Here is a 23,504-nt window from a genome sequence, read left to right as displayed (position 1 = left end):
TGTGCAGTAGCCAGTATTTGCGCGGAAGAAGAAACAGCCCAAGAACTCTCTGAGTCTTTCAACTTTTTACACAGGTCAGGAAGTAAATTCTGCACAAATGTATCCACAAATAACCGTTGGCCACCCTCAGTACTCATATCCTGCCCACTGTGGTCAATAAATGTTTCTTCAAACCTGGTGAAGAAGTCTGACACTGTCTCATCTTTCTTCTGCTTGCATGCAGATAACTTGTCCCAGTTTACGCGCATCGCAGACATTATTGTCTTCATATACGTGATGATTCTACCAGGCAGTTCAGCTACTAAAGGCTCAGGTTTCGCACCACCAGTTTGTCTAGCATCAGCAGCGATGATATTAGCCCATGTGTCTCCTAGTTCTGCAGCATGATCCGTATTACGTATGGATCCCCACAAAGGCTGTGGAACCACATTCCCAAACAGCATATCTACATCAGCCAGATTCATTACACACGATTCTGCAGTCTGTGACAGCTCCTTATAATAACCTGCTGGGTTTTTACGGGGATCAGGTAAGGACTGCTTAAGCGCTAACACCTCAGAGCGCTTCCATGGAACATGTACCCAAATACGCTGAAAATGTGCTACGACAGGTGGATTAGCATTCGCATCAGTGGGTCTCCAAACTGGGGGAACCTCACGCATCGGATATTGGCGTGCTTTTACCCTTTTTCCCACAGAGACATCAGGTTCAAACAACGACTGTTGACAATCATCATTTCTGAAGGACAATACAACCGCAACTGCTTTATCTACCTCGCGATCCACAATTATACCAGTTCCAAAATCAAACCTCACTCTACACAACTCCTGCGGGCTCGGGTCTTTACCACTATCCTCCAATTCTTCACAAAGAATTTCGCACATTTTCTCAAACACATATCTCTGTTTTGGGGCATCCCACTGATGGAAAACGTTGACAACTGATTCCACATCATACAATGAAGGGAAAACAATCCATATACGCGCCATGCTATCTATTACTTTTTTCTCATCAGGGTTAGGCAATTGACTACGCAGTTGCTTATGCTGTAAACCAGGAGTCGCACCAGACGAATCAAAGAGAGGCGACATTAATGTAGTAACCACATTAGCTAAGCGCTGTCGCGCTGAAGGAGAAGATGAGGCGAAAACAGGGGGAAAAACAGAGGGAAGAAAAGAGGATGCAGAAACAGGTACTGGAGTGGTGCAAGGAAGAGTGTTAGGGGAGGCAGCTGCTGAACTAGGCAAAGTCGCAGGAAGTGTAGGGGCAGTTGGAAACACAACTGGCGGCCCTTGAGAGGGCTGCGCTATATGGATAAGAGCCGGCTGCGCAGCAGCTGGCGGTAGCGGCAAGGCTTGCAGTATATTCACTGGAGGTGGCATATTCACAAGCTGGGGAGGTGCCGTGGCATTTTGAGCATACGGGGGTGGCGAACTCAGCAAATGCGACATCAGGGGATCTTTCTCCTTTTCTTCTAACTCATTCTGCTTAGAGTGTGGCAAAGCTGGGTAACATTTGTCGATCCCTAACTTACGCTGCCTGTGCAATTGCTCATTCATCTGCTCCTCCTCATTGTCTTTAAATTGTACAGCTGCTTGCATTACTGTCATACCTCCCTCTCTTTTATTCTTTTTCGCTAGCTTAATTTCCTTTTGTTTGGCTTCCTTTCGCCACAAGCGGAAGGAGTCAAACATCGCCGGACGGGCTTTCTTTTTGAACAATTTAATTTCCAAATTATCTAAAATATCGGTATCGAAACTACCATTTTGGGGCCATTTTAAAACACCGTCTTTCCTGGTGTAGTGGATCCATACTTCGTTATATGCAATGGGGCCTACGCCATGTTTTACATAGAGCTCATAAGTTGGAGTTCCAACCGGAGGAACCGGACATGATTCCTCTAGCTGGAAATCTTTTCCACAACCCAAACAGAATAATCTACCAAATATTCTAGAACCAGGCATCTTTGCTCACTATTCTAGATCCAAACGTCAAAGGATTATCGATTACGATAGTCTCGTGAATACACGAATCCTCTGGCTTTGGCGTTTGCAAACTCCAAATTACCAAATTACCAAATCAAACGATCCCGAAGGATACCAAAACAAATGGGCGCTCCACTTATACTTAACTGAATATTGCTGATCGATGGCGTCACCAGAAGACTCTCTCGATTGTTTCGCTCTCTCAAAACTCGTCAAGGGTCCAAAACAGGTCGATTAATCAGGGCAGCAGTCCTTCGTAGCCGTCGGGACGCGGAGAACCTCGCAGAAAAGACTTTCGGACCACGTCGACATGCAGGGGTCGATGAAGTGGCGGCCTTCCTCCGGAATTTCCACACGAAGCTCCTCACGAACCTCTGGCTTGGACTGGTACCGCTGAAATCGTCCCGAGTTGGGCGCCAAACTGAAGTACTGGGTATTCTAGACCCAGCGGTGCAGGGGCACACACCCTATGACTTCTGGGTTCACCCTGTTCCAGACCTACAGAAACACAGAGTCTTCTGGGTGAAGTCAAAGATTCGTTTATTGGCTGCAGACCAATTACAGGTATCCTAGAAGTACAACAGCGTGTATGTTCTCAGGAGACTGCTGAAAATCATAGAAACGGACTTCATCTTAAATACAGTTTTTCCCTGCCTCAAGCATACATTCCTAGGTTTTATGATACGGCCATTACATGTATACATTTCAAAGGAAAAGGCAGAGTCATGATGACCATCCCACATTCCAGTTCGGCCAGCCCACAATGATTTACACAGTAAGGTTCAGATCCCACATCGGATGTCAATAGACCCCCCAATAAACATGAGCATCTCCTGTTTTGGGAAACAAGTCATAAAGCAGGAACAGTCAGGTGTGAAGGAGATTAGCCGGAGGTTCGTGTAGAATGAAAGGGTTTTATGATGGGTCAAGCCCTGATGCTAATCACAGGTGGACGGAGGAAGGGGAGCTCGTGAGACCAGTTTGACCTGGGGCAGCAGAGCCAGCTGCCCAGGTCACAAAGAAGTCACGGGAAAGCACATGTACTGTGAGGCCCGTATTTGCTCCATTATAGCCTATGTGAGGGCAATGACAAGATGGCCACCGCTTCCAAAATGGAACCCGCGTAGTGAAGCAGAATAACGTGTACACAGTGCATTCATAGCTAGAACGATATATAAAGCACTCGTGCATGCCGCATTTACCATTTGCGGTTTGCTAATACCAGGATAGACAGGGGTAGGACCCTGTCCCCTACGCGGTCCCGAATATTAAAGTACGACATGGGGATAAAATGGTGCAGGAAGCCGGCTTGCAGATCCCGATATTTCTAAAAACTTCTAAATTTCCCAAGAGGACTAGATACAAAACTCTGAAGGATTATTCCTTTAGATTACAATCCTTTTTTAGGCAAGCTGGATCTTCTGGATTTTACTATCTAAAACTAGGTGAATGTAAACATTTGGGTCTCCAAATTCAATCTAGTCACCTTGGGAATTGGAAGGACTGTTGGCTGGAAGAGCTAGGGCGCTTTTCAATCCGGAACAGAGTAATCTCCTGGCAAGAGGTACAGAATAGAAGCAGGCACCGGAGCCAGCCAGCCTTTTTTGAATATTTACAGATTTTACATTTTTTAAATAGACATAACTTTTTTGTTTAATGGTGCCCCATCTAAGCTGCAGACTGCTCTTTTTGGAGCTAAGCTAAGAGGGGTGAGAAACTGGCACCGTCTTCAGAGCACGCAAAGTGAATCTTTATTGGTCGAGAAGCACTTAGAAAGGATAACCTGGGAAACTCAATGTTCTTTCTCTATTCAGGAGTGGCAGGTCATATGCCAGTTAATGAGTAAGGCCTTGAGAACAGCCAATTTTAAGAGAATGGCCTTTCTGTCCCGGTGGTTGGCATACTTTACACCCAAAGCCCTCAATAAAAAATACCCAGTTGAGAATAGATGCTTCCGCTGCCAGGCAGAAGGAGAAGGGGCCTGGCTACATATTTTCTTAACATACCCTAGTTTAGGGCCTTTTTGGGGTAAGATTTATTTGGCCTTAAGTCAGGCGATTCAGAAGAGGGTAGATCTAGAGGCTGAGGTTGCCCTCTTCGGAATTAGTAAATCAAGGACAAATTTGATAAATGCAGAGGAGACCTTTTTAGCATGTCCTCCCTCTTCGCTCACTCCCTCATTTTCAGAATTGGAGGTCGGTGGAAGCACCTACAAATGAGAGGTTGTTAAATTAAATTAAACGGACCAGGATTTTTGAAGAAGCTTACGCAAGGCGGGTGGGCGCTACCAACAAGTTTACTGCAATCTGGAAATATATAGTTAATCTTGAAACCCTGACAGATTAGTAGTCTTATTTGAGGCTGGGGGAACTGGGGGAAATTGGGGGGAATGTGCTCTGGGGGTTTTCTGGTATATGTAGCACCTTAGCACTTTTGCACTTTAGTATTTTAACACTTTAGCACTTTAGTAAGAATTAACTGTATATCCATAAAGCTGGTATATTAATGCTAATGTTAATGTTAATACTCTATAAAATAAAATGGGTATACCGTTAAATTATTGATGTAATGTGCTTCCTGCACTTTTATCTCACACTTTCATTGTATTGGCTTTATCCATGTTTGGTATGTGTTGATCTAACAATGTTTCCCTGTTATTTATTATTAGTGTTATGTCCCTGATGCTCAGCTCAATAAAAAATAAAAAAATATATATAATCGATTTCTAGGGTTATTTCTTTAAATAAATGGATGATTTCCCAGCTACTCCACAGTGGCAGTACTCCTGAGCGAAGAAGCAAATAGTTTCTCAATTTTTATAAAATTGGGTGCCAATGGTACATTCACTAGTGCCATCGTTTTGTAATACCGCCAGATGGAAGGTATGTCGTTAGTCAGAGGAGTTTGGGAATGTATACAATGATTTTTGGATGCAAACCTTAATGGGCTCATTTATGAGCTTGCCTCGCTGTGCAGCGCAGCAAATCACTGTGCTGCGCTACACTGCGTGACAGAGAATGGGCAGGAATGACCGTATCTAAGGCAATATGGCACATTCCTGTGCATTACTCTGCGCTTGTGCCCTTTTGGCAGCCTAGCGCCAATGCAGGCATCCTTGCACCATGGTGCAAGGGTGCCTGCGTTGCATGCAGGATTGTTTTTGTGCAGGGAGGGACATCTTCCTGCACAAAAACAAACCTGGGAGGCATAAACACAAATAGAGAGAGGAAGAAACAAGGAGAAATAGAGATAATTAATCCTGTTAAGCCTCCCCTGAGAAGGTGTAAAATGTTGGCGCCTTCCCAGGTTTACAAGTTCTTGCAAATCTGAGGATGCATCAAAATCCATAGGAGTTGTATGGGAACACCCACGCAACACCCATGGAATTCCTTTGCAGGGCAGAGTAATGCAATGCAGTGATTCGCACTGGGCTGCGTTACTCCAGATTTTTGATGCCACTCAGCGCCATGCAAAGTGACTTTGCGTGACATCAAAAATCTGACATAAAGGTTTGAGGCACAGATGTACTACGTAATGTGGTGCAAGCGTGATGCAACACTCTCATAAATAAGCCCCTCAATATAATGTAATTACAACGTATAAAGAGTAACTGCTACCTGGAAAGATGTGCAGGGTCATATTAAAAACAAAGAAGCAGGCACAAATCAAGCAGTGGAAAATAACTGCTTGAATTCAAGGCCTTATGAAATGGTAACAGAGTGTTGGTCCTCCTAAGGTGAGAGGGAGGGAGTTCCAAACCTTAGCAGAAGTTACAGAAAAAGGTTGACCTCCTGAGCAAGCCTGACGAATCATGGGTACCACTAACAGATAAGCATCTCTAGATCTGAGATGGCCGGCAGGATGGTAGTGATGAAATTCGTTTTTCAGGTGTACATGACTTGTACGATGGAAGACATGGAAATTAATGGCCATGGCTGTAAATACAAACGATTCATGCACTAGCAGCCAATGCAAAGTTCTCAAGGCATGCAACGCCTAAGACAGTTTGGAGAAGTTTAAAGCAAGTTGAGCAGTGGCATTCTGGATTCTTTGCAGGTGGTATAAAAATGATTCAGGAGAAGCCAGAGCAGGACAATACCATAGTGAAGGTGACACAAGATCACATCGCACATTGCCATAGGTCCAATGTGAGCCGACAAAAAAGGGAAGAATTTGCAAAGCGTTTTCCGAAGACAAAAATGCAGGGAAGAGAGTTTATTTTCCTGATAGGATATGAACAAATTCCGAGATCCAGATTCATAGATTCAAGATCCTTTACATTGAATGTGGGAGTGGATGTGAACCTTAGTTGTTCCAGCCAAAATCCTGTTGGAAGAAACTAGGGGAGTGTTTGCCGGACATCACTAAACTTTCTATTTTATAGGAATTTAATTTCAGTGAGTTGGTCATCATCTAATTCTCGACTGCCAAAGTACATTGATTAAGTGTGGCAGCCGTATTGCTCTGATGGTTGTCCAGTGAAATCAGTAATTGTGTGTCATCTGCATAGCAGGAAAACATCCAGTCAAAGGAGCAAATTAAATGAGCCAAGGGCTGAATACATAAATTGAACAGAGTCATATTTAATACAAAACGCCGAGGAATCCCAAGAGAGACTAGCTTAAATCCTGACTGATAGGGTCCCATGCACACTGTCTGAGAATGATCTGTGAGATAGGATTCCATCACGGAGAGAACAGAGCCCTCAAAACCTCCAGACATGTCAGTGACTTCAAGTGACAGACAGCATTGAATACTGTGGAGAAGTCAACCAGCACTAAGGAAGAATTTCCTTGATCATTTAGAAGCTAGAGACCTTAAATCATCAAAGACAGAGATTATCATTGTCTCTGTACAGAACCCAGTCGAAAGCCAGATTTGGCCTCATCAAGAATTTAATTGTCTTCTAAAAAAATTGACAGTTTCCCATAACAAGGGTATCAGCATTCATTTATTTTAATAGCGGCAAAAATTGAAATCGTGCTTAAATGCTTTGGAAAGTGTGACTAGCATGACATGTTTATTGCAAAGCTTAAACAGTACTTGACCAAAAGTATTAGGGTCAGCCTGCAGAATTGCGGCCACCGTGGTCTAAAGGGGAGCCGGAAGAGATGACCATCTGTAGTTGATGAAATTCTGCCATTGAAATAAGGCTCATATGGTGTACTCCTGATTAATACCTATGTCAGACCATTTAGTATCACTGTCTGACTAAAGTTGTAGGGTTGAAGACTCACAAATTGTCTTGATTGTAGTCTCAAAATAGTCAAATAGTGTCTTGAGAAGATGCGTGATGTGAGGCAGTCAGGTGCTTGAAGTGATCTTGTGACCGAGAACACTTCCCTGGTAGGGTTATGGGCACTTACAATGTTATTTACATTATAATTCAATTTAGTTGCAGCACTTGTTTTTTGTATTGCCGAATGGCAGACTTTAAGAGTGCTTTCTTAAAAGGGTCATAGTCACAATACCAATGCATTTCTAGTTATTTGCACTCTAACTTAACAAATTTCAGTTTACCAGTATACCAAATACATGATTGACAATTTCTGCAAAAGGAATTCCTTGGTCTAGAAAGTGTGTGGTTAACAGCGGCAGCAAGCCCAGCTATTGTAATTTGTGATATGTTGGTCCTGGGATTGCTCTTTGCCCGAATACTTAATGAGGGCCACCTGGTATCTAACAAAACCTTAGAAAATTCTCCATTTCATAGCCTTGATCATGAAGGTCTCAGATAACAAGTTACAACAAATTTAGAACCAGAAGGGAGCCGGTTTCCTATAGGTAAGTAAGGCTGCAAGGGAGGGCAAATATGAGATCAAACTGATGGCCCGTGCATGAGTAGGGCAATTATCCACCTATGGTTGACTGGGGTCCGCAATAGAATCCACAACCAAGGAAGCAGATATTTGTATTGTAATGTTACTGCAATTGCATTTGTACAGTGCTTACTACCCCTGATGAGGCGTTGAAGCACATTGTTGGCGAGTAGCACGCTACTCCGGAACCCATAAAGGATTAGTGTTGAATTAATATAGCGAAATATGAAAGTAATTTGAGTGGTGGATAGGTTAGTCAATTATTTGGATTCAGAAGGATAGCGAAGAGATAAAAGAGGGAAAATGGTTTGCATTTATATAGCACTTGTTACCCCTGATGGGGTGTTGAAGCGCTTTTTAGGGAGTAGCACGCTTCTCCGGCACCCATAAAGGATTAGTCGTAAATTAGTATAGTGAAATATGAAAGTAATTTGAGGGGTGTATATAAGTCAATTATTTGGATTGAGAAGTGTAGCGGAGTAATAGAAGTGGGAATAAGGTTTGAATATATATAGCGCTTGTTACCCCTGATGGGGTGTTGAAGCGCTTTTTTTGGCAAGTAGCACGCTACTCTGGAAGCCACTAAAAGTTTAGTCGTGAATTAGTATAGGGAAAATATGAAAGCAATTTGAGTGGTGGACATTAGTCAGTTATTTGGATTGAAGAAGGAGAGCGGAGGGATAGAAGAGGGGAAATAGTTTACATTTATATTGCGCTTGTTACCCCCTATGGGGTGTTGAAGCGCTTTTTTTGGTGAGTAGCGAGATACTTAGGAACCCATAAAGGATTAGTGGTGAATTAGTATAGTGAAATATGAAAGTAATTTGAGTGACAGATATGTTATTCAGTTATTTGGATAGAGAAAGGTGTAGCGGAGGGATAGAAGAGGGAAAAATGGTTTGCATATATATAGTGCTTGCTACCCCTGATGAGGTGTTGAAGTGCTTTTTTGGGTGAGTAGCACACTACTCTGGAACCCATAAAGGATTAGTGGTGAATCAGTATAGTGAAATATGAAATTTGAGAAGTGGACATGTTAGTCTGTTATTTTGATTGAAAATGATAGTGGAGGGATAGAAGAGTGAAGGATTTAGACTTTGTTTTTTTTGGGTAGTCATAGCAGTAGCAGGGGGGTCAGGGATGAGTAAACGGGATGTGGAGGGGAGAGTCAGAGGGAAGAGTTTAGACAGGCTTGTTTTGGGGAATCGGTATAGTAGAAGAGGTGTCAGATGGTGCACAGAGGGGTAGAGTGGGGAGAGTCTAGAAAGGGCTATTTTGGGGATCATAGTAGTGGTATGAGGTTTGGGATGAATGAGAGAGTGGATGTAGAAGATATATTGATAGAGGTATAGGGTGAGAAATAGGGTAGTGCATTGCAAAGAGTATCAGAAAGAGGTTTGAAATGAGTCAGAGAGTTTAGGTAGAATATATATTGAGGGAGGTATAGGGTGAGCAATAGGGTAGTGCATTGGATATGCTGAATTAGAGGAAATTAATACATATATAGATCCATAAGTACATGGAAAGTATGTAGATGCATATAGGCAGTAAGTATGTGTAGATTAAAGATATTGATAGAGGTATAGGGTGAGAAATAGGGTAGTGCATTGAATATGCTTTTTTGGAGAAAAGTAATAAATATATAGATCCAAGTAAATGAAAGGTATATAGATGCATAAAGGAAGTATTTATATGTAAATTAAAGATGCATTAGCTAAACTCTGGTTTCAAGTGTATTCTTTTTAAACATAATTATTCTACATGTTTATACAAAGCAATCCACATATATAGGCACACATCTATAGTAGAAAGAAATGCTTATATACAGAGGGAGATGCTGTATATTTCTGGTTGTGTATGGTGCTTATGTGGGGAACAGCCAATATTTGAGTAGCTTTCTGAAGATAAGGTGGTTGTGCATGGATCTTATGTTGGGGGGATAGAGTTACATAGTTTGGCTGCTTGAACAGAGAAGGATGTGCCACCCATGTTTTTTTCACATATCTTGGGATTTTGAGGCTGGGTGCCACTCTAGAGTGGAGGTTCCTATGTTGAATGTGTTTGGTGATTTTACTCATGATGAAGAGTGGTCCCATTCCATGTATCGCTTTGTGGGTGATACAAAGCAGCTTAAATGTAGATCTTCTGGCAACCGGTAACCAATGCACCCAATTTAAATAATTAGAGCCCCGGGTTGTGGCGGTCCCGGGGGCGTGGGAGGGGGGGGGGTTCGAGCCTCCCCCACACAGATAGTTATTTTTGCCCCCGCCAATATTTTATAAAAGCCCCGGGGGTGGCGGTCCCTGGGGCTTGGGGGGGCCTTTGAGCCCCCCCACCCATTTACTAAACTAGCCCCGGGGGTGGCAGTCCCCAGGGCTGCGGGGGGGCCATGAGCCCCCCGCAAATACTTTCAAAAAGCCCTTTGGGCCCCCCATTACAATCTTAACATTGCCCCCGGGACTTGGGCCACCCGGAGACTAATTATTAACGAAGCGCGGGAGCCTGCGCCTCTTTTTTTTAAAGTGTTCTGGCCGGATCCGCGGATCGTCCGCGGATTTTGCCAATTTATTTTTGGGGACCCCCTAAGCAGGCCTAGAGGGTTAGGGTGTTTCTTCCCTGACCCCTTTTCTCTTTTTTTGCATTTCTTTTTCTGTTTTCTTGTGCCTCAGTTCTACCGAGGCACAAGATGGCTGCTAACACTTCCTGGTTTGGAGTGTTGACAGCCAATTAGAATAAAGCTTGTGATCGGTAGGGTGCGCGGATCCTCCGTGCCTCTAGATATCACTATCTTTATTTCTTAATTTCTCAAAAACTACTGAACGGATTTGCACCATTTTTAAAAAGGCCGCCAAGCAGTACCTTTTTGCCAAATTTGGTGTAATTCTGTTCAGCAGTTTTTGCAATAACTGTGTCTAAAGTTTCCTATGGGAAATTTTTTTTTTCATCACTATTTTTTTAATTTCTCAGGAACTACTGAACGGATTTACATCATTTAAAAAAAGGGCACTTTCTGAACCAACGGCTACCTTTTGCAAAATTTGGTGTAATTCCGTTCAGCAGTTCGGGCTGTAGCCATGTCTAAAATTTACTATGGGAAATAACATGGGGAAAACGTGTTTTGGGACCCCCCATTTTTCTCTGCCCCTGTTTGACGAATCACCCCCAAACTTTCAGGATAGGAGCTGACCTGAACGGGCCATTAGTTTTGAAAATTTCGCGAAGATTCGTCAACTGGCGGCAAAGTTATTTGGAATAGGATGTTACGATTTTCCTATGGATAATAGGTCTTAACTATAACTACCTACTGGTGACCGCCAGTAGGTAATATATAGATATATATATATATGCATATATATAGTTGCTGTGGCTCCTCTGAAGGCAGAGGAGTAAGTGGTAGAGGTTATTAGGGTGCATATGGCGAGCAGTCTGCCAAAGTCTAAATGAGAGGCTAAGTATTATAACAATTAGATTTTTTTTTCAAAGTAGTGGGTGCTCATGGAGAAAGGGATGTATGATGTTACAACGCATGCTTTTACAACGCATGCTGTTACAACGAATTTTTTACAACGCAAATGCTGTGACAACGCAAGTCTTTACAACGCAAGTCTTTACATCGACTTGCAGTAGATGGCGTGCTAACATTAAAAAAGGGTAATTTACTATTCTAACTCCAGTCCACGTTGCAGTAGGGAAGGTGTTTGGATAGTAAACTACACTATTTTTAATGTTAGCACGCCATCTAGTGCAAGTCGATGTAAAGACTTGCGTTGTAATGGCATGCGTTGTCACAGCATTTGCGTTGTAACAGTTTCGTTGTAATGGCAGTGCGTTGTAAAAGTTGCGTTGTAATGGTTGTTCCCCCGGAGAAAGTGGTTGCAACAGCAATTCATAAGGGTTTGTATATAACATATAATACTGTAATCATGTCTAAACTATATTTCTCTTCCCAAGCACAGACGCTCACATTTTAACTCACGTTTACTGTTCGCAGTGAGGGGCCATTTGATTTCCATGCCTAATTCACAAAGTAATAATCAAAATATCCAAAGGCATTAAACATCTACCCATGATACCATTAAAAGAGAAATGTCAACTTTGATTCCATCACCTTAGGAGCTCCTATGATGGATAAAGAAAATATCACACACATTAACTTCTGGATGTCCCATCTGCTTCTTGAATGTCAGCACTCCTGCTGCTCTCTCGTATTTATTTAGGCTTAAGATTTGAAATCGATCTTTATGGGCAAAAATGTCTTTGTAGAATATTTAATTACAACCTCATTTACAAAGACATTCCATGCTCAGCACAAATGTGAATTGTGCGGTCTCAGCATTCGTGTTTTAAACTCTTCCTTTTGTCACATTCTTAAGGCTAAACCATTTCTCGTTCAGTTCTTACCTTAAACCCTGCGAGCAGGTTGGCTCATATTCTAGGGACCAGTACTGGTGGATGGATGTGATGTGACATTACCCACAGGCGGAGTTCTTGACCTTAGAATAAGGAACTATTTTTAAACAAAAATGTAACTCTGTGTCAATCACTACTTAGCACTGTGCCTTTTAAATTTGTGTACTGTAATAGCATTAAAAAAGCACTGGCAAAACCAACAGGCCTGTGTTCCCTAATGTGCATGCACAGACAGAGAACATTGTATGTCAATATACATGCACCCATAACACAAACTGGCCCACAGGCACGTGCTGTGTTTTGTCACATAACAAAACGGTAACTATGAAAAACGCTACAAATGCAAAGAAACGACCCACTTGCAGTAGTGATTGTTCAGGTCATATGCTCATAAAGCTCTCACATGTCATAACATGCTTCCCTCAAAAAGATCAGTATAACCAAATCAAATCCTGTTCTGTTCATCCAGACCCAGCCTACCCCCCTTTCCCCCAGCAGTGTTGCAATTTGGGTAGTAATATATATTTCCTTCCCAATTGGAGGTGAGTGCCCTTGCTCTGAAAAACATCAATCAGCACAGTCATATGTATGCGTGTTGTTCACCACTCTTTCTGTATGGCATTATTAAAGGGACTATCTCACTGCAGAGATATCGTGGTCCTGATTTCATCATGTCTGACAGACTTGGCATGTTTTCCTGTCTAGGAGCCCTGTGTCCGGAGCCGCTGTTCCACAGGAATTTACATTTTTTGTCACCACAGAGGGCTCAATTCTCCTGGTCCACCCCACATTTACCTCCTTTTGCCAGTCGAATGTGGAAAATACTGCCCTCCATGCCAACCCATGAAACCACCCGCAGCTGGTAGAAGGTAATTCTGTATCAGGGGTGCAGGCCTTTTTCCTCCCTCCCTGGCGAGAAGGCTGCCTACTGCTCCTCTCCGGTAAAACCTGCAGTTTGTCATAACTGGAATCTTCCACACAAGTTGCAAGATGTATGTGCTTCCGCATGATTGTGAGCACATGCTAGAATGGAGCACCCCTACTTGGGCACCTCCGTGATCATAAAGTTCCAATACAGTGGGTGTTAACATAGAAGACACTTGTGATCCTCTCTTGTACCTGTCTCCCACTTCCTTCCCTGTCTTTCGGTGCTGCCTCTCTTGCCTCCCTTCCTGCATTATTTTTAAAATTAATTTTCTGGAAAAAACATTATTGCATAGGTGCATCGCTTTGCATTATGTGGCAATATTATTCTCCACATTATAATGTGATTGCAAATGTGTATTTTCATAAGCTGTAATAATATATATAAGCTTTATTACTCACAATAAACATGACAGCCAGACAAATAAATCCCATGAGTCATGCTTTTCAACCAGGATATGATTCTGCTTCACAATCGTGTGGTGTTCTATGATCCTATGTTATGTAAGATCCCTCAATGGGTGGGAGTGGGGTGAGGGTGAGGGCAAGGGCTCTTACATGTCTCCTAGGGGGATTTCCAAGAGAGAGGTACCTGATACAGGGCACATTCATATCCAAGTGCAGTTTCACAGCCATATCTCCAGGCTCACGTTTATGGATGCCACAATATATTGTCTTCATCATTCTCACAGTGCTTATTTTCCATCAGTAAAGTCTCTGAGACCCTCATTCAATCTGGATCCAATCTACCAAGGGCCTAGTTTATTGATATTGTCCCCTTGTAACATCATTGTACTGGTAAAAATCAGCAAGTCTTGCCATCATTGTGCAAACCTTCTGCTGCCACATCACCCAGTCCATATTTACCATTCTAGCAAGACTCATTATTGAGATCACACAGTGTACATTATTGAGCTATTTGCTTGTTTCAGAAATCGTTGTAGCAATGCAATTCCACATTAAGGGGCGCAGATTCACCTTTCAGCTTCAGTTCAGGCTGGGGTAAGGAACTCAATTATTCACCCCTGGAGAGTTTGGTCAATACCAGTTTTGTTTCTAATATATCAAGTAATGCCCACCACCGGGCAATCAACTGCACCTGCGCCGACAAGAAATTTGGGGGCATATCATCAAGGACCGGCGATAATTATCGCTAAGCGCACTTAGCGCTAGGATAATTATCGCCGGCTAACGTGGATTTTTATCGCTGAGATAGCGTGCTATTAGCAACGCTTATCTCAAAAGCGATAAAAATCCTAGCGCTAACTGCCAAACGTGAGATTATCGCTGGAAACCCAGCGATAATCTCACGAAGTTTGGCGTTAGCTTGATGATAGGGCAAGGCAAACTTAGCCATGATATCCACCTTCCATAGGATATCATGGCTAAGTCAGTCCTGAAGCAGGCGTAAGGAAAGTAGCGATAACAGGGGTTATTGCTACTTTTCTTGCTGCTATGCTTCATAGTGTGGGGCTTGATGATAGGAGAAATGTCGCTTAGCGACATTTCTCCAGTCATGTCAGGGCAGGAACGCCCACTTTGCATCTCATTAGAGCTGCAATGCTGGGCATTAAGAATTCGTGCACTAATGCAAGGTTTCACACGATAGCGTGACCTTGCTGATTAGGGGATAAAATTATCGCCGCTTTTCGCCCTTAAAACGGACGCAAAAGCGTTGATAATTTTTTATCGCATCGTTGCTGATATGCCCCCTAGGGCCATATTATCAAAGAACGGCGATAACATTATCGCCGCTTTAGCACAGGAAATGGCCGCTAAAGTGGCGATAATGGGCTTGATAATGTGCTCTTCTGAATTCCCATAGAAGCCCAGGTTCTGGGGTGAAACTGGGCTTCTATGGGAATTCACAAGGGCATATTATCAAGCCCATTATCGCCACTTTAGCGGCAGTTTCCTGCGCTAAAGCGGCGATAATGTTATCGCCGTTCCTTGATAATATGGCCCATATTTCTTAGTCATGCACACAAAGGCCTCCTTCCATTTGGGGTAATTTCAGCTTCTGTAATGCCTCTCTCCAGCTCTTTCCTTTCCACACTAGGGTACAAAGTAGACCATGAAGCTCTTGAACTACTTGGACAGACTGTGCTGCAGACATATTTGTGAACTAACACAGCAGCCTGGGTAGCACTATGATCTTAGCCAGACTAGTTACACTCCATCGCACAGATTAAGTTGCCCTCAGTATGCCATCTCTCTCTGTATCTGCATACCCAGATACCTAAAGGTTAGTGGTTCCGATTTTATGGCTCTGGAGAGGACAAGTAAAAGGCTTTCCCTCAATCCTGCCACATAGGAAATGCATGTTTTTTCCTGTTGTACTTCAATTATGCGCCTCATTCTTCAGTACTAAAGAGTCAAGCCCAATAGTAATATAATTTAAGAATGTCAGCTGACCATCAGCGTACAAAGAAATGCTTCCCATATACCCATAATGCATATCTTTGAGATCATTCCTTTCGCACGCATATTTGCAGTGAGTGGCTCAATCATTAAGTAGATTATAAGCCGATACAAGGGGTATCCCTGTCTCGTACCCTTAAAACTCCTGCATACAGCTGAGGACTACCGCCCCATGTTTATTCTTGCTACAGAATAGGGGTAAATTAATGATATCCATTGAACAATTTGCTTACCAAGCCCCATAGTTTGGAGTACACCCTCATATAAACCAATCTGATAGAATCACATACTATTTCTACATCATTGGAGATGATTGCTGGGTTAAGCCCTTCCCAGGGTGTAAGTTCCAAGACATAGAATAACCGTCTAGAGTTGGCTGAGGTGTTCCTGCCCGGGACAAATCAATTTTACTTATTATGAACCATATAGAGTGTGCCTGAAGATGTAATTTGCTATAACTTTACTCGATATTTTAACACAGACAACAGGCAGAACACATATGGCCTTCCACCTCCCTTTCTCTTGTCTTACGTTTTAGAATGGGAACTATAAAGGTCTGTCTGGTGCACAAGAACCCTTTTCCCAGTTGACACGCATGCTCATATAACCAGGGGTGGCTCCTCCCTAGTGGCGGGGAGCGTCATCCCACTGCCAGCAGATGATAAGTAAAATGATAATAAAACATTGTTATCATTTTATTTATCTCTGTCTGAGCTACTAATGTCTGACAAAAGGGGTGGGCCGGGCAGAGGCAGGGAGGGGTACTGTGCACTTGTAAGTGCGCATGTGTGTTTTGCCAGATATCTTAGGCTGGCCAAACACACATGAGCACTTATTTTTCTCCAACCCAGCCGTACTGTATAGCCGGATTGGAGAAACCCCACAGGTTCCAAGGCAGAGTCTGAACAGCAAACAAGGCTGCTCAGACCAATCCCGGTGCTGTTCTCATGCTAGAGAGCAGCGTCTGGATTGGGAGGGGAGCCTGTGCCTTCAGCCCCATCCACTTCCACGACAAGAGGAGCAGGAGGAACGAGGCATCCGGCAGCGGGATTGGAGCGGCAGGTAAGTGTTTTTTATTCTTTTTTTTCCCTCATCTTCTCCCCTCCCCCCCACCCCCACCGCCCTACCGGTTTTGATTGGCGGCAGCTGCTACTGCATATAGCAAGGATAATGTGGATGCAAATATGCTGGCAAATGTTTCCGAAAATCCAGACGGCAACCCGTTTGAACCTGGCACATTCCCCTATAGCGAGCCCATTATTGCTATGTTAAATTCCTATTACTCTGAGGGGGCTTCCGATTCTTCTCTGTCCTCTTGAGAGAGGGTCTGCAGCCTGACTTCCTCGAGGCATTGTATTATAAGGTACACGTCATTATAAAGTACAAGGTCAGCTTCTGGAGCATTCAAGTAATATCCATATAATTCTTGGTTTATTGCACATTGCCTATATGTGCTATACATCATTCATGGTTTTGGAATTTAAGCACTCCCTTCTCCCTCTTAATTACTTGTGTTGAGGACTGGCCAGGGATATCCCCATCCATGTGTAAGCGTCTTATATTTCCTGTAGTCCACGCATGTGAGCTTTTCTTGGTCCTGCACATATTTCTCATTTTAACGTTTCATCTTGCGTCTCATCATTATTCTGGTCGACCTTCATCAACTCTTTTAATCTTTTTTCTACTACCTTCCATTCTTCAGGCATCCCTTTACCTATGAAGTGTGCAACTGCCATACAGTGGCATCTCAAGACGACCTTAAAGGCTTCCCATTCCAAGGATACTGTGATAATGGTGTTCAGACAAAATATCGAAACCAAAATATCGTCATACCAAAATATTGTGTCTAAAATATTGTGATATAGAAATATCATTTGCAAGAATATCGTTGTCAAGAATATTGGTTTTAAGGTAAGTAATATTGATTTTGAAAATATTGAAATCATTAATATCGGTTACAAAAATATAGTTGTTTATAATGTTTTTTAATTATTGTTATGTATTTTAGTTTATATTTTAGATGGATATGTAATAAATGTTTCGTATTATTATTGTTTATATTTTTAATATAGTTGCTAAATTGTTAGTAGTTATGAAATTTAGTTTAATACATTTTTGGGATTTTTAGTACCGAAGCAGGTTGTAGGGTTTATAGGGGTACAGGGTGGAAAGTAGTTTAATTATATATAATTATTATTACAAATGTTATTCATATTAATTATTGAATTGGTAATTAAATATGTTAATTGTGTAATACATTTTTTATGTTAAGTTTTAGGTGGGGGTTGTGGGTTTTGTAAGGTTATAGGGTGGTAATTAAATTAATTGTAATTAATTATTTATTAATTTTTTAATTAATATTAATTTTTTAATTGATAATTAATTATGTTAATTCTGTAATACTTTTTTTTAACTTTACATTTTAGGTGCAGGTTGTGGGTTTTGTAGGGGTCTAGGGTCGTAAGTAAATCAGTTATAATTAATTAATAATTAATTTGTATTTAATAATTATTTAATTGATAATGAATTATGTTAATTGTGTAACACATTTTTTAAGTGCAGCTTGTGGGTTTCGTAGGGGTATAGAGTGGGAAGTAAGTTAATTGTAATTAATGAATCATTAATTTTTGATTAATATTAACTACCTAATTTATAAATATTTGTTAATTGTGTAGTTATTTTTTTTAAGTTAAGTTTCAGGTGTGGGTTGTGGGTTTTGTGGGGGTATTGGGGGGAATAAATTAATAAAAAAAAAAAATATTAATTTTTAAATTAATATCAATTAAGTAATTGATAATTAATTATGCTAATTGTGTTATTGCGTTTTTTAAATGTTATCTTTTAGGAGAGGGTTGGAGGTCTTGTAGAGGTATGGGGTTGTACTGACTGGAGTGGGTATAGTAATTCCCCCCCCCCCCTCACAATCCAACACTTTCCCTACTGTTGCACTGACTGGAGTGGTAATAGTAATATGTACCCCTATACAATCCAACATTTTCTCTACTGTTGAACTGTGTGGAGTAGGAATAGTAATTTTTACCCCTCTGCAATCCAACACTTTCCCTACTGTTTCACTGACTAGAGTGGGAATAGTCAAATTTACCCCTCAGCAATACAACACTTTTCCTACTGTTGTATAGACTGAAGTGGGAATACTAAATTTTACCCCTCCGCAATCTAACACTTTTCCTACTGTTGCACTGCGAGGCATGGGAATAGTAACTTTTACCCCTCCGCAATCCACACAAACACTCAGGCACCCATACAGATACTGAGACAACCAACTTTTGCAGTGACTGGAGTAGGAATAGTACATTTTACCCCTTCGCAATCCTATACTTTTTCCTACTGTTGCACTGACTGGAGTGGGAATAGTAAATTTTACCCCTCTGCAATCCAACACTTTCCTTACTGTTGCATTGACTGGGCTGGAAATAGTAAGTTTTCCCCCTCCGCAATCCAGCACTTTTCCTACTGTTTTACTGACTGGTATGGGAATAGTAAATTTTACCCCGCCAGAATCTACCACTTTCCCTACTGTTGCGTAGATTGGAGTGAGAATTATAAATCTGACCCCTTTGCAATCAATCAATTACCCTACTGTTGCAGTGAGTGAAGTGCAAATATTTAAATTACCCCTTATGAGTCCAACAATTTCTCTACTGTTGCACTGACTGGAGTGGGAATAGAAAATGTTACCCCTCCACAAATAAACATTTTCCATACAGTTGCACTGTGTGGAATGGCAGTAGTAAATTTTACCCCACCTGAGTCAAACATTTGTCCTACTGTTGTATAAATAGTAGTGGAAATAATATATGTATTATTTATAGACTTTTATAATTTTGTTTACTTTATTTAAAGTTAAATATTATGTGTATGGGTAGTTAAACTATAATATTTATAAACAATAATATTTTTATTAACAAAAATAACAATTCATTTTTTTAGTAAATTAATAATTTTTAGGAGACTTTCGATTCTGCATTAAAGAACTTCAAGCATCCTGGTGTCATGCATTTTTCTTTGACGAAAAGAAGGTGCATTTGTAATTTTATGGGTTTCCGTACCCACGCAGGACCGCCGCATCTCTGAAGCCCCGCATTGCTATATATATATATATATATATATATATATATATATATATATATATATATATATTACCTACTGGCGGTCGCCAGTAGGTAGTTATAGTTAGGACCCTGTTTCCATAGGAAATCCGCAACATTCTATTTTGAATAACTTTGGCGCCGGTCGACGAATCCTCACAAATTTCTCAAAATAGGTGGGGCGCTACGCTCCGCTCCTACCCTGAAAGTCTCGGGGGGATTCGTCAAGCGGGGGCTGAGATAAAAGGGGGTCCCAAAACGCGTTTTTCCCATGCATTTTTCCATAGGACCTTTAGACAGGGCTACAGCCCGAACGGCTGAACAGAATTACTAGAAATTTGGCAGAGAGGTAGTCCTCAGGTCAAGGAAGTGCCTTTTGTAGGTTTGGTGTAAATCTGTTCAGTAGATTCTGAGAAAATAGCCTTTAAATCAATATATATATCTGAGCCAGCTTACGGTACGCTTACCGTCAGACATGTTATAGTTAGCGGAAATTTTACTGATAAAAAACCAATGAAATTCCCGCGTTATAGTTAGTGCAGAAAACTATAACTCACGCGACCGCAATCCTCTGCTGATGCTAATACTGTATTTCGACACTTATTTGTCCATGTCTTCTTCCATTAAATTTTAGCTATACATATATTACAAATATTTTTTTTTCATAAAGACACATATGTCATCAGCAGAAGATTGCGGTCGCGTGAGTTATAGTTGCCTGCACTAACTATAACGCGGGAATTTCATTGGTTTTTTACGAGTGAAATGTACAGCTAACTATAACATGTGTGAAACCTATGGTTTTTTCAGTGAATTTGCAAGGTTTTTTTAATGCTAATTCCTAACTATAACGTGTGTGAAACCTATGTTTTTTTCAGTGAATTTGTACGGTTTTTTAAATGGTAAGTTACTTTACGCCATTCGTGGCGTGCGCGCCCAGTTAACGCAGTTCATTCCGTGCGCGCACGGTGCGCTTCGCGCGCCCACTTTACGCAGTTAGTGCCGTGCACGCACGGTGGTCACGCGGTGCGCTGCGCGCACCGCGTGCCCACGTTAAGCGGGATGGGCCATGTACGCACGATGCGCTTCGCGCACCGTGCACACATGGGGGACATATTATGCGCATCTTTGTGAAATGTATTCTTTGTTAAATTCATAGCTGTAATATGCCATGCACAAATGGTGCCCTTCAGGCACCATTTGCACACGGGGTGGGGAGAGTGTGGATAATTTTTTTTTTTATAAATTTTTACCGTACGCGTACGGTAAGCGTAATCGGCGATTTTCCGAAAAAAAAAAAAAAAATTTGGGGGGGGTTCGGGGTGGTTTGGGGACCCCTGTATCAATGCTGGGTGGTTAGGATCTCATGAAACTGCCTCTTTACACATTTTTGGGGTTCGTTTTTGCTGCCCAACTCAGGGAGCGAGAGAGAAAATGGCGGACGCCGCTTCCTGGTTTCGACCGATTCGAATGTTTACTAAGAGCTACGAGCCAATCAAAATGTCGCTCGCGCACGCCACCGTACGCGTACGGTAAGCGCACCGTAAGCGCACCGTAAGCTGGCTCAGATATATATATTGATTTAAAGGCTATTTTCTCAGAATCTACTGAACAGATTTACACCAAACCTACAAAAGGCACTTCCTTGACCTGAGGACTACCTCTCTGCCAAATTTCAAGTAATTCTGTTCAGCCGTTCGGGCTGTAGCTGTGTCTAAAGGTCCTATGGAAAAATGCATGGGAAAAATGCGTTTTGGGACCCCCCTTTTATCTCAGCCCCCGCTTCACGAATCCCCCCGAGACTTTCAGGGTAGGAGCGGAGCGTAGCGCCACACCTATTTTGAAAAATTCGCAAGGATTCGTCGACCGGCGCCAAAGTTATTCAAAATAGAATGTTGCGGATTTCCTATGGAAACGTGGTCCTAACTATAACTACCTACTGGCGACCGCCGGTAGGTAATATATATATATATATATATATATTTATATATTCACTAAAAAAACATAGGTTTCAAAGTTAGCTGGACGTTTCCCTCGTACAAAACCCTAGAAATTCCCCCGTTATAGTTAGTTCAGCTAACTATAACTCGCACCCTCGCAATGCACTGCTGATGACATCACATATTACATCACTCATGACATGGTCAGTGACATCACTGATGACATCACCGATGACATCTCAAATGACATCACTGATGACGTCATCCAGTGAGTCTGTGTTTCTGTAAAGTTTTAATATGTTTAATATATATATTGAAAGGCCTGTTGAAGAATGAGTGGGTGTACAAGTGTGTGAATGGATGATTTTCTAGGTGCGTAACTGACTATAAGTGAGTCATTAAATGTATCTTACTGCAGACTAGTGACTAAACTGTGTGAATGTCTGTATGTGTCTGTGTTGGTGTATAAGTGGCTGCATGGTTTTGTGAATACATATATGAGTGTCTATATGGGTTATGTAAATGTAAATGTAAATGTATGTGTCTTGTAAAGCGCACTGCTGCCCTGAGGCGTCGTGGCGCTGTAGACCGCTGGGGAACCCGTCCTGGCTATCCCTGTGAGATGGTCCCTCCTGGGTATCTCCAAGGTGAAACCAGGCATCCCCGGCGAATGTGGGGGGCCGTTGTGGAGATGAGGCAAACTAATGCCCAGAGTTGCCGAGTGTGTTCCTGGTTAGAGTAGGTACCGAGGCGAGAATTATCGAGTCCGTTTTGACCCTGGTTCACAACCCTGCCGCGTCGGGAATTGAACCCTGGTCCCTGGCCGATTCTCTGCTTGCGGATCTGCCGCCTCTAACCAGTGAGCCACACCTCTGATTGGTTATCTCAGTATCTGTATCTGTATGGGTGCCTGAGTGTTTGTGTGGGTAGGGTGTGTGTGACTCTGTGCATAGATATGTGAGTGGGTGATTCTATGGTGCATGGTTTTAAGAATGCAACTGTGATGGACTGTATGGTTGGGTGAGTGTATGTATGAGTGTGTTAGTGATTGAATGTATATCTCAGTTGTACATGTGTCAGTAACTACATATGTGAAACGCAGTGTATATGTGTGTAAGAGTATATAAGTATCTATATGTGAGAGTGTCTGATTGAGGGAGTGCCTGTATGGATGAGTGTGTGCTTGTATTAGTAATTGTATAAGTGTCAGAATTTGTTAGTATTTTTATGAGTAAGTGAACTTGAGTGTGTTTAACTGTATAGGTGAGTAAATTGGACTGTGATTAATTATTTGCATGACTGACTAGGTGTGTCAGTACCTCAATGGATAATTGGCGGTGTGTGAGTGTCTATATAGGTGTATAAATGCATATGATAGTCCTGTACGGAGTGACTGTAAGTATGAGTGACTGTACAGGTGAGTGAGTGGAGATGTATGTAGACCTAAGAGTCAATGAGTGGGTATGCAGTTATTGGTATTGGAGTATCTAAGGTTTTCAAACTGGCCGTCTGAAATTTTGAGTCGGTGTATCAAAGGTTATATTAGGGTGTGAGAAGATGCACTAATTTATCACATGGATGACGTCATCAGTGATGTCATCAGTGATGTCATCAGTGATGTCACTGACCATGTCATGAGTGATGTAATATGTGACGTCATCAGCAGTGCATTGCGGGGGCGCGAGTTATATAGTTAGCTGAACTAACACTAACGGGGGAATTTCTAGGGTTTTTTACGAGGGAAATGTCCAGCTAACTATAATGCCCCTGAAACCTATGGTTTTTTTAGTGAATTTCTAAGGTTTTTTAAATGCCAATTCCTAACTATAACGCCCCTGAAACCTTTGTTGTTGTCAGTGAATTTCAAAGGTTTTTTAAATGCCAATTCCTAACTTT

Source organism: Triturus cristatus, chromosome 11 (genome assembly GCF_964204655.1).
Source record: "Triturus cristatus chromosome 11, aTriCri1.1, whole genome shotgun sequence".
Lineage (NCBI taxonomy): Eukaryota > Metazoa > Chordata > Amphibia > Caudata > Salamandridae > Triturus > Triturus cristatus.
Note: the sequence above shows the minus strand (reverse complement) of the source record.